Source organism: Artibeus jamaicensis, unplaced genomic scaffold, assembly GCF_021234435.1.
Source record: "Artibeus jamaicensis isolate MK-2021 breed Jamaican fruit bat unplaced genomic scaffold, CSHL_Jam_final contig_327, whole genome shotgun sequence".
Taxonomy (NCBI): Eukaryota; Metazoa; Chordata; class Mammalia; order Chiroptera; family Phyllostomidae; genus Artibeus; species Artibeus jamaicensis.
The window spans coordinates 1385559-1394460 of NW_026521772.1; the positions used below are offsets into that span (position 1 = coordinate 1385559).

The 8902-nt window shown below is 52.6% G+C and overlaps 1 long non-coding RNA gene across 1 annotated transcript; it reads right to left on the bottom strand.

Annotated features, from left to right (window-relative positions):
* Nucleotides 1-1140: 1140 nt before the first annotated feature.
* LOC128627152 (uncharacterized) lies at nucleotides 1141-3944 on the bottom strand. The gene is made up of 3 exons (XR_008391267.1): nucleotides 3640-3944; nucleotides 2999-3374; nucleotides 1141-1341 (listed from the first exon to the last, which is right to left on the bottom strand). It is a non-coding gene; the product is annotated as an uncharacterized LOC128627152 (long non-coding RNA).
* Between the last annotated feature and the right edge of the window lie 4958 nt (nucleotides 3945-8902).

The window sequence follows — 8902 nt, forward strand, 5'->3', positions numbered from 1 at the left end:
GGCTCCTCCTTCTGCTCCTGGTCTGGAGTTGAGGGGCTTCTGGGAGGGTCCAGGTGTTTTACTTGGGCACCCCACCTTCAGCTCCAGACCTTCCCCAGGATGAGGGGGACAGAGAGGGGCACCGAAAGTGGTCAGAGCCTGCTCACGCCCCAGCACCTGAGAGAGGCCAGCCCTGCCGCAGGCCCCAGACCTCCAGGCAGCCAGGCGTCCTGACAGGGCATCACTGAGGCTGTGGGCGGGGCTTGGGTGCACAGCAATGCACTGGGCACCTTATTCTTGGTTTTCTGGCTAAGATGAGAAAAGCCCTGGCCTCGTGTCCACCACAGCACAGTGGATTTCACTGGGAGAGCGGACTCGAGGAGGGGGACTCCAGCTGGGCCGGCATCTGCTCTCACTGTCTGTGTCCAGGTCACGATCTGGCCACCAAGGGAATGTCTTCACTAACCCCTGCCCGGAATAGCAGCCACAAGAATGGAGCCCCCAGGTCACATCCGTCACCTCTGCCTCAGCCACACGGGGCACTCGAGCTCCTCAAAAGCCTGGGTATAATTTCAGGGTAAAATACCACGGTTTGGTTTGCCTTTGTAAAAAGGCAGAGGCCTAAATTAGCAGCCTGTCTGGAGCGCATTCCCCAGGGAGTCTCTACCCTTTCAAAGGAACTCCAGGAAATGCCAGTAGAACAGGAGTGACCCGCCCTCAGGGCGCGGGCACCAGCCCTCACGCTCCTTTCTCAGACAGGAGCCATCTGCTGGCAGGAGGCTTCGACAGAGGGTGTGGCAGCCGCACCCCCTACCCCGACTCTGGCTCAGGGTCCCACAGAGCCTCCTCGCTGCCCCTGGTATAAAACTCAATGGCGTAGAAGGACCCTCAGGGGACTCTGACTGGCACGGGTGCATTTATTCAACAAACAGAGACGGAAGGCTCGCCTTGGGCAGCCTAACGCCAGGCCTGCGAAGATGCCTGCAGAGATGGCACCGTGGCCCAGGCATTCTGGGAGCTCACGGGCCAGTGGGCATGAGGGTCAGTTCTATGAGTTGTACTTGGTTAGAGGACCGTCCCCAGTCATCCACTTAAACACACTCACCTAGGTGTCACTGCAAAGATATTTTGTAAACTTGACTGAAGCTGACGTTAAGTTAGGGAGGGTATCCTCAGTAACCTGGGTAGGCCAGCTGGATTCGATCAGCTGACAGGCCTTCCAGGCAGAGTGCAGATTTTCTCACACCTGGGAGGTCAAGCCTGAGGTGGGTGAGCTCTGACATGGAAAGCATGGACTCCATCGGTCTGGCGTCAGTCTGGCAGTGTAATCGGTGACAGGTCCGTGGCTATCCCTGAGTGACCCTGGTGATGGAAACTCAGCATCAGAAGGAGGGAAGAAATGTCAAGGGGTCTGGATGCGGCATCATGCCCCAACATCCCGAGAAGAATGAGACCCCTCCTGCCCACTGGATCAGTGGTCCCATCCTTTTCGGTATCGGCAACAGGTTTCATGCAAGACAATTTTTCCATGGACTGGGAGGAGCGGGTGAGGGACGGTTTCCAGATGACTCAATGGCATCCCATTCCAGCTCACCTCTGGCCGCGTGGCCTGGTTCCTAACAGGCCAGGGCCGGGCCTGGTCTGTGGCCTGGAGGTTGGGCACCCCTGCTCTAAAACCCTGGAGGGTCTCACAGTCTGGTGCAGTCCCAGCTGTCACTGCTCCTGTGGGACCCCTCCCTCGCAGCTCAGCCATCTCCACCCTGCCCCAGCCCTCTCTCTGAGGGGCTGGAGGAAAGAAAGCTGCTCCCCCCCTTTCCTCCTTGAGAGCCACAGAAGCCCCCGTGTGCCTCTCTGCCAGCAGTTAACCCACGGCCTTCTCCCTTCTTGCCTGCCGTTCCTTCTCTAGTGACAAGTGTGTCATTTGCTGATGAGAGCAGGAGGTGCAGAGAAAACCCCCCTGTGAGGTGAGGGAGAAAGGGCCAAGGGCCTCAAGAGTCAGGACCAGTCAGGCACAGCCACAAGCAGACGGGGCCCCACCTCCCCCTTCAAAGTGAGGTGCCTTCTCAATGGCGACAGAGCCTTGGAGCCACTGGCTCGTGCTCGGTTACACAGACTTTTCTGATTATTGGGAGCCAGACACAGGACCCTGCATCTCGTCACTGTGTGACTACGGGCTGGCGGGGCCCACTGAATTCGGAGACAGGAGAAGAAGTGAGAAGGGGAAGGGAAGACTGGAGGGGAGGTTCATCAGAACCGTTGTAGGTCTGCCCACTGCCGGAAGCACCCACACTCTGTCCGAGATGGTAACAGTGTAGATGAGGGCTCAGGACAGTTGGGTTGATTCCGATGGCACTGACTTACAACTCCACTTCAGGGAGGGTATCCCAACTGTGTGGGGAAGAGCTGTTTCCAAGTACCCTCAGCCACCTCGAAAGCTCCGTTCACACTGTGCCTGTGTGTTATCGGGGTAACTACAAACTGTTGTCACCTCTGCATTGAGGGAGGTCCCTGAAGAAGAATGCAGCATCCCTTCTCTCTATAATTGGTACTTTTCACTAATCCACACTGACCGTCCCTACTCCTGGTGCATAACAACTAGGTATGATTGACTTGCTCACTTTCTGTCTCTTTCTTCTTCTGATATGGTGGGCCCGGACTCAGAGGCCTTTCCCTTCCTGACCCTCCATCTCCCCTGGCTTTAGCCAACGGCCTTGTCAGTCCCATCCTGGCTTCTGTGGGGAACTGTTTCTGGAGGAAGGGAAGAACTAGACCTTGAACCTTCACCTCCAGAATTCACACACTCCACTTCTTGGCCAGCTCTTCCCACAGTCTCTTTCTCCAGCTTCCTTTCTCTCTCAGTCCCTGTGTGTTCTCTGCCTCCATTTCCATTGTCCACTCTCTTCATTCTTCAAATGCCTGCCCCTCCTTCTGGGCTCAACTCTCCCCCTGCCTGGACTAGCTGCTGGCTCAGTTTGGGTTTCCTCCTCCCCTCGGGGTTTTTAGCCCCTTCAAGACTCACCTTTGCCTCACCATCCTTGGTCTTCAGCATGTCATCCATGCACCAACAGCAGCTTCAGGGACATCGGAGCTTCTTAGAGATGTAGAGTCTCAGGCCCCACCCAAACCTGCGGGGTCAGAATGCTGGTTCCAAGATCCCCAGATAATCCGGGTGCACAGTGGCGACTGATCAACTCCACTCCAAAGCAGAGGATGCGTTCCTAACAGCCAACACCACGTGACTTTGTCCCACTGTGTTCTCGGCACTGTCCACTATGCTGGCAAACAGTAGATGCTCAACAGTAGATGAATAGGTGGATTTCTGGGCTTTTCTCTCTGACCTCGTGAACTATGACCCCTTCTTCTTCTTCTTTTTTTTTAAAGGTTTCATTTATCTACTTTTAGAGAGAGGGGAAGGGAGGGAGAAAGAGAAGGAGAGAAACATCAGTGTGAGAGATACACATCTATCGGTTGCCTCTCGCATGCCCCATCCTGGGGACCTGGCCTGCAACCCAGGTATGTGCTCTGACTGGGGATCAAACCAGCGATCTTTCTTTTCACAGGCTGGGGCTCAATCCACTGAGCCACATGAGCCAGGACAAACTATGTCCTCTTGTAAGCGGCCACTTTGATCGTTTGCCCCCTTCACCTTGCCTTTCTCACCTCTTTTCCCTCCTCTTCCTCCTCTGCCACCAGGAACAGGATCAGACTGGCATGCAGGGGAGGAGCTTGCTGAAGGTGCACCAGAGACCCCCACAGGAGATGTTGTTGAGCCCTGGAGTCTGGTCATGGGAGCCACGGGGAGGATTCCATCACGTTCCTATGCGTGTTCTTCACTCACCAACCAGCGAAACTCAGACAAAGTAAGGGCCCCATGAATTCTGTCACCTTTTAGAGGTAACAAGTGCTGACTCCAAGTGACATAATATCTGAGTTCCAGTTTGCTTCTGCATTCCCCATTTTTAAATTAAAAACACGGGAATGAAATACTAGTGACAGCAGAAGAGAGGGAGAAAGTGTAGGAAACAGCCAACTGTGCCCAGGCGGAGTCCTCAGGTGCCCCCGTCGATTCTGGTTTTTCTCTTTGATCACAGCGCACCCTCTCCTGGGAACAATGCAAAACAAAGCAAACTCCTGCCCAAATTACACACGGACCAGAGGGTTGTCAAGGGTGATAACAGGGAGGTGGGGGGAGAGGACACAAAGATGGGAGCTGAGCATTCTGGCGAAAGGGGGTGTAATGGAGAGATCCAAGAGAGGGGAGAGGAAAGGGCTGGAACACAGAACAACCAGATAGGTTTTGCAGCCTAACACATTCTCATTACAAACCTTCATATATATGTATATTTTTCAAAAGTGTCTACCTTGCGGTTATTTAGTAAACTGATGAGAAATTTCAGCCGTGCACTTGCCGGCTCCTTGTTCAAATGCCTCATAAATGGCAAGGTGAGTGGCCCTGATTCAGTCTCCTCCCTGGGGCTCACTGGGAACCATGTCTTCTGCAGCACCTCATCCGGCAACTCGTCCTCTCCAAGGACCCGTGTGTGGGGGCCCTGTCTGCAGGCCCCCTCCCAGGCGGGTTCCCTTCCACATTCAGGGACCGACATGCTTCCCATTGGGCATGAGCAGGAGGCAGTACCCTCTTCCCACTCTGACTGGCCCAGCAGATCCCAATGACACCTACAAAACCTACTGTCCTGGGGAGAAACTTCAGGTGACAGTCGCCCTGGCCAGGCCAGGAGGAGCAGCTGCAATGGAGGGAAGGATGCTGGACCTGGCTGCAAAGCCGGCCTGCCCGGCAGGACGGTGGGGTTTCTGGGAGATTCGCACTTGCATTGGGTGACATTCTGACTAGAAGGCATGGATCCAAAGATCGAGTGACTTACACCAGCTGAGACCGTGAATAATCACTGAGGAAAAGCTGATGGCTTAATTGCAAGGTGGGATGTAAACACTGAAAAAGGAAGGAAACAAATGGGGTCTGGAGGGGAACGTGGGAGGCTGAGGGCCATTGGAGCCCCACTGCACGGCTGCCATGACCTCCAACATGCAGTCGCCACCCCCAGATCCCTGCTGTTTCCCCATCACAGAGGCGGCCACTGGGCCGATATCGACTCGCCCTCCAGGAGGCCTTGGGTCAGGGAGAGATGTCGGTGGCTGACCTAGAGTTAGTCACAGCACAGAGACGAGGAGGAGACAAGTGTCTCGGTTGGAGCTATAGAGGTGCTTGAGTCAGGAACATTTGCTAGCAAGTTACTTACCTGTGCTAACCACCATCCGTGAGATGGGATAACAATACAGATTGATGACATTGTGGGGCCATTTAGTTCTTGGAACATAGTGAACGCTAAGGAATAACTAGCACTACTTCTATATTTGGAGACTCTTTTGGAGCTTAAACACTTGCCATCTCAAATGAAGAACATATGTGTGATTCTCATGTGAAAAGTAATTAGAATCCAGTGACAATTTCTCCCTAGCCACTTGAGCGGCAGTTCTCAAAGTTCAGTGAGCAGGAAAATCGCCCAGTGTGCCCGTTAAAAATCCAACTACCCCCTCAGCCCTCCCCACCCAGCACCGTCTGACTCGGTGCGTCCAGGAAGAGACCTTGCCGCTCTGCGTGGAAATGATCAGCTTGTGGGTCTGCCTATAAAGACATTGAGGGGAAGCAATGCGCCTCACTCATCTCTGTCCCCTACTCTCAGCTCAGCTCCTGGAACGTAGGAGGCACTTAGGAATGTCACTTGGATGTTCAAAGTGGCCGTTTGCCTTTAAGAATAGCCGCTGGGGGAGTTCTTAGCACAGAACTACATTTGGGCCTTAATTTCATGTCTTATCCAGAGAATGGGTGCCGAACACAACAACATGACTAAATCCACCAAAAATACTCAGTGCTTCCAATTACAGCACCTGAGATGAGATAGAGGAGAAAGGGCTGCTTCTCACACCCCGGGGGCTGAATCCTCAGGGAAAATGCAGTAAGTCTTTGGAACAGCAGCAAAAAGGGGCGATTTTCCGAAGGCAAGGAAGTCACATGAAGACAGAAAAAGGGCCATCGAGGAAAAGAGGACATGCAGAGGCAGTGACAATCCCCCTTTCCTCCTACTTCCAGCTCATGTCCCCAGGCCTCCATCCGACTCCGCCACTACCTAACTTCGGGACCAGAGGAAGCCCCTCCATTGTACCCTCTGTGACTGAGAGCAATGTCGTCTCTGCCATGAGTCATGGTAGGCCGACCTTGGCCCATCTCTGCAGCCTCTTCCCTTCCTCCCAGCTCTCCACACTTGACCTTGGCCAAGCTCTTGTATTTGGGAAAACTCCACCTCACTTCCTTCCTTGGCTGCCAGACTGCGGCTCATGCTGTGCAACTCAGCTCCAGGCTCTGCTGGGCCAGGCCTCATTCAGGTGCTCCCTCCTGCCCTTGTCCCAGGTCCTGCCTTTCTTCTCTGTACCTGCCTCCTTGCCTGTCCTCCACGACATTCTGAGTAAGGGCTGCCCTGCTTGTCTCTGTGTTCCTGTCTACCAGCACAATGCCGGGTACAGTACAGATGCTTAACGTGTGCTTCGGTAATTAGTTAATTGGAAATACACCTGATGGGGAATAAGCTCCCAGATTGGGGCACAGGGTGGCAAGAGTGAAGACACACCATTGCCCAGGGTGGGTGACACTTGTGTTTGACCTGCTGGGGGGACAGGCAGTGAACGAGCAGGGGCACCAGAGGGACTTGGACGATGCCGTGACGCAGGGCAGCTCTGCTCTGTGTTCCTAAGAAGCAAGTGAGTTGGGTGCATCTTCCCCAGGAGGTTTTAGAGCAGAAATGAACTGTCTTCGTGCAGCTACAGGCGAAAGTCAACACCGAAATAGCAGGGTAGGAAATGAAAAGCTCCACTCAGAAACTTCCTGAAAGGGAGGATTGGGGTCACAGGATGCTGATGGGGGGTCAGCTCAAGATTCCCTCAACTGTAACTGTAAGTGGGCCTCGCTAACCTCCCTCCCCGGGAACTGCAAGCAGCGCTGGCCCGGCGCAGTTAGGAAGACCTTGGGTGCGACATCGGGGAAATTGCCTCAGCCGCTGGGCAATATGTTTGTTCTTTTATAATAGTTTCCTGGATATAAATTGCTCCAAGAAAGCTGTAGGCTGTTGAGAAAAGAGCCCGTGTCTTTAAATTAACCTGTATCCACCCATACCAGCCAAGCTCAAGTGGGACCCATCTGTGACACAGGCTGGGAGAACACTGGGTCAGAGAAAATGGGAGTAAATGCACACCCCTCCCTGCATTTAGGCTTGGGGACAGAAGTTGCAGAGTGCTCTCTGTGTGCCCAGCTCTGCACTGATGGCTTTGTACACTATCCCACCTAATCCACACAGTGTCTGAGGCTAGGATATTATCGTCCCCATTTCGCTGATGAGGAAACTGAGGCACTAAGCTGCATGAACTTACGATGTAGACATAATACACCTGGAGCCCCTCCTCAGAGCCCATCTGAGCCCAGCAGCCTTGCGCGCCTCCTCCCCCTCTCCTCCCTCCTCGCACTCCCAGGGCGCCCCCAGCACCCCAGCTGCAGCGGCAGGACTCCTGTACCCTGTCCTCTATACGCCACCCAAGTTTATCTGCCCTGTATCCCACCCTAGGGGTGCAAAGACCAGCTGCGGTCGCCGTGAGTTTGCAGGTGGCGAGCCAGTGCTCCTAGCATTGACACCTTGCACCCCCGTCACCACCCTGTGAAGCCAGGGTCATGGGAGCTCCCGGTTGGCTGCTGTGGATATTGAATTAGGTGATTTGTATATAGGGCTTATAAAGACGGTTGACACCCAGTAAAATATTGAGTTGGCTAAAGAGTTTGTTTTTTTCCATAAGATGGCTCTGGTAGCTCTTAGTTGTCTTGAACTTCACTCGAAATGACTTTGTTAGATTGCATTGTGACAGCTGTCCTATCAGCATGCGTTTTTTATAAATCCATCAAAATTGGTGAATTTTTGTACAGCCATTTTAATATTAAAGATGGAAAAAATAAGTAACGTTTCCAGCATATTATGCTTTATTATTTCAAGAAAGGTAAAAACGCAACTGGAACACAGAAAAAAGATTTGTGCAGTGTATGGAGAAAGTACTGTGACTGATTAAATGTGTCAAAAGTGATTTGCAAAGTTTTGGGCCAGAGATTTCTCACTGGACGATGCTCCACAGTCGGATGGACCAGCTGAAGTTGATAGTTATCAGATGGAGACATTAATTGAGAACAATCAACCTTATACAACACAGGAGATAAGTCATCATACTCCAAATATTGAAATCAATATAGTTATTGGTGAAAATGAAAAAGGTGTCTTTTATTTTAGGGCAAAAAACTAAACGAACTTTTTGGCCAACCCAGTAATCATGAACTCTCCCATGTCCCAGCTGTAAATTGATAAAGCTGGGATTTGAACCTTGATCTTTCAGCCTTCGAAGACCAAGGCATCTGTTCTCCAAGCAACCAGCTCCTATGACAAACTTATTTGACATCACAGCTATGGTGACTCCCTCCACATTCACTGAGCGACAGGATTTTCTTTCCAGTTCTATTTACTTAAGTTGAAGAAAAAAGTACGGAACATACGTGTGTGGTCTATGCACGTATGTGCGTGTGTACATTTTTTTCAGCTAAAAGTCACGCCCAGGTACCCACCAAAGGCCACTCTGTGAGCCTTTCAGGCCGCGACAAGGGGCAGCAGAGTCTGGTGGCCCAGCAGCCCGTGCCTGTAACAAGCCAAGATTCTTCACGCCCAGCCCTGACCCTGATTTCTTAAGACAAAGGACAGGGTGTGCGTCTTCAGTGCCAGCTCATGGCACATAATAGGTTCTTGGAAAACTCTTGCTTCACTGAATTGCTGGTGAGGTAAAGGGAGGCAGGAGCCAGGACAGGCGGGCAGGGGGCAGCCAG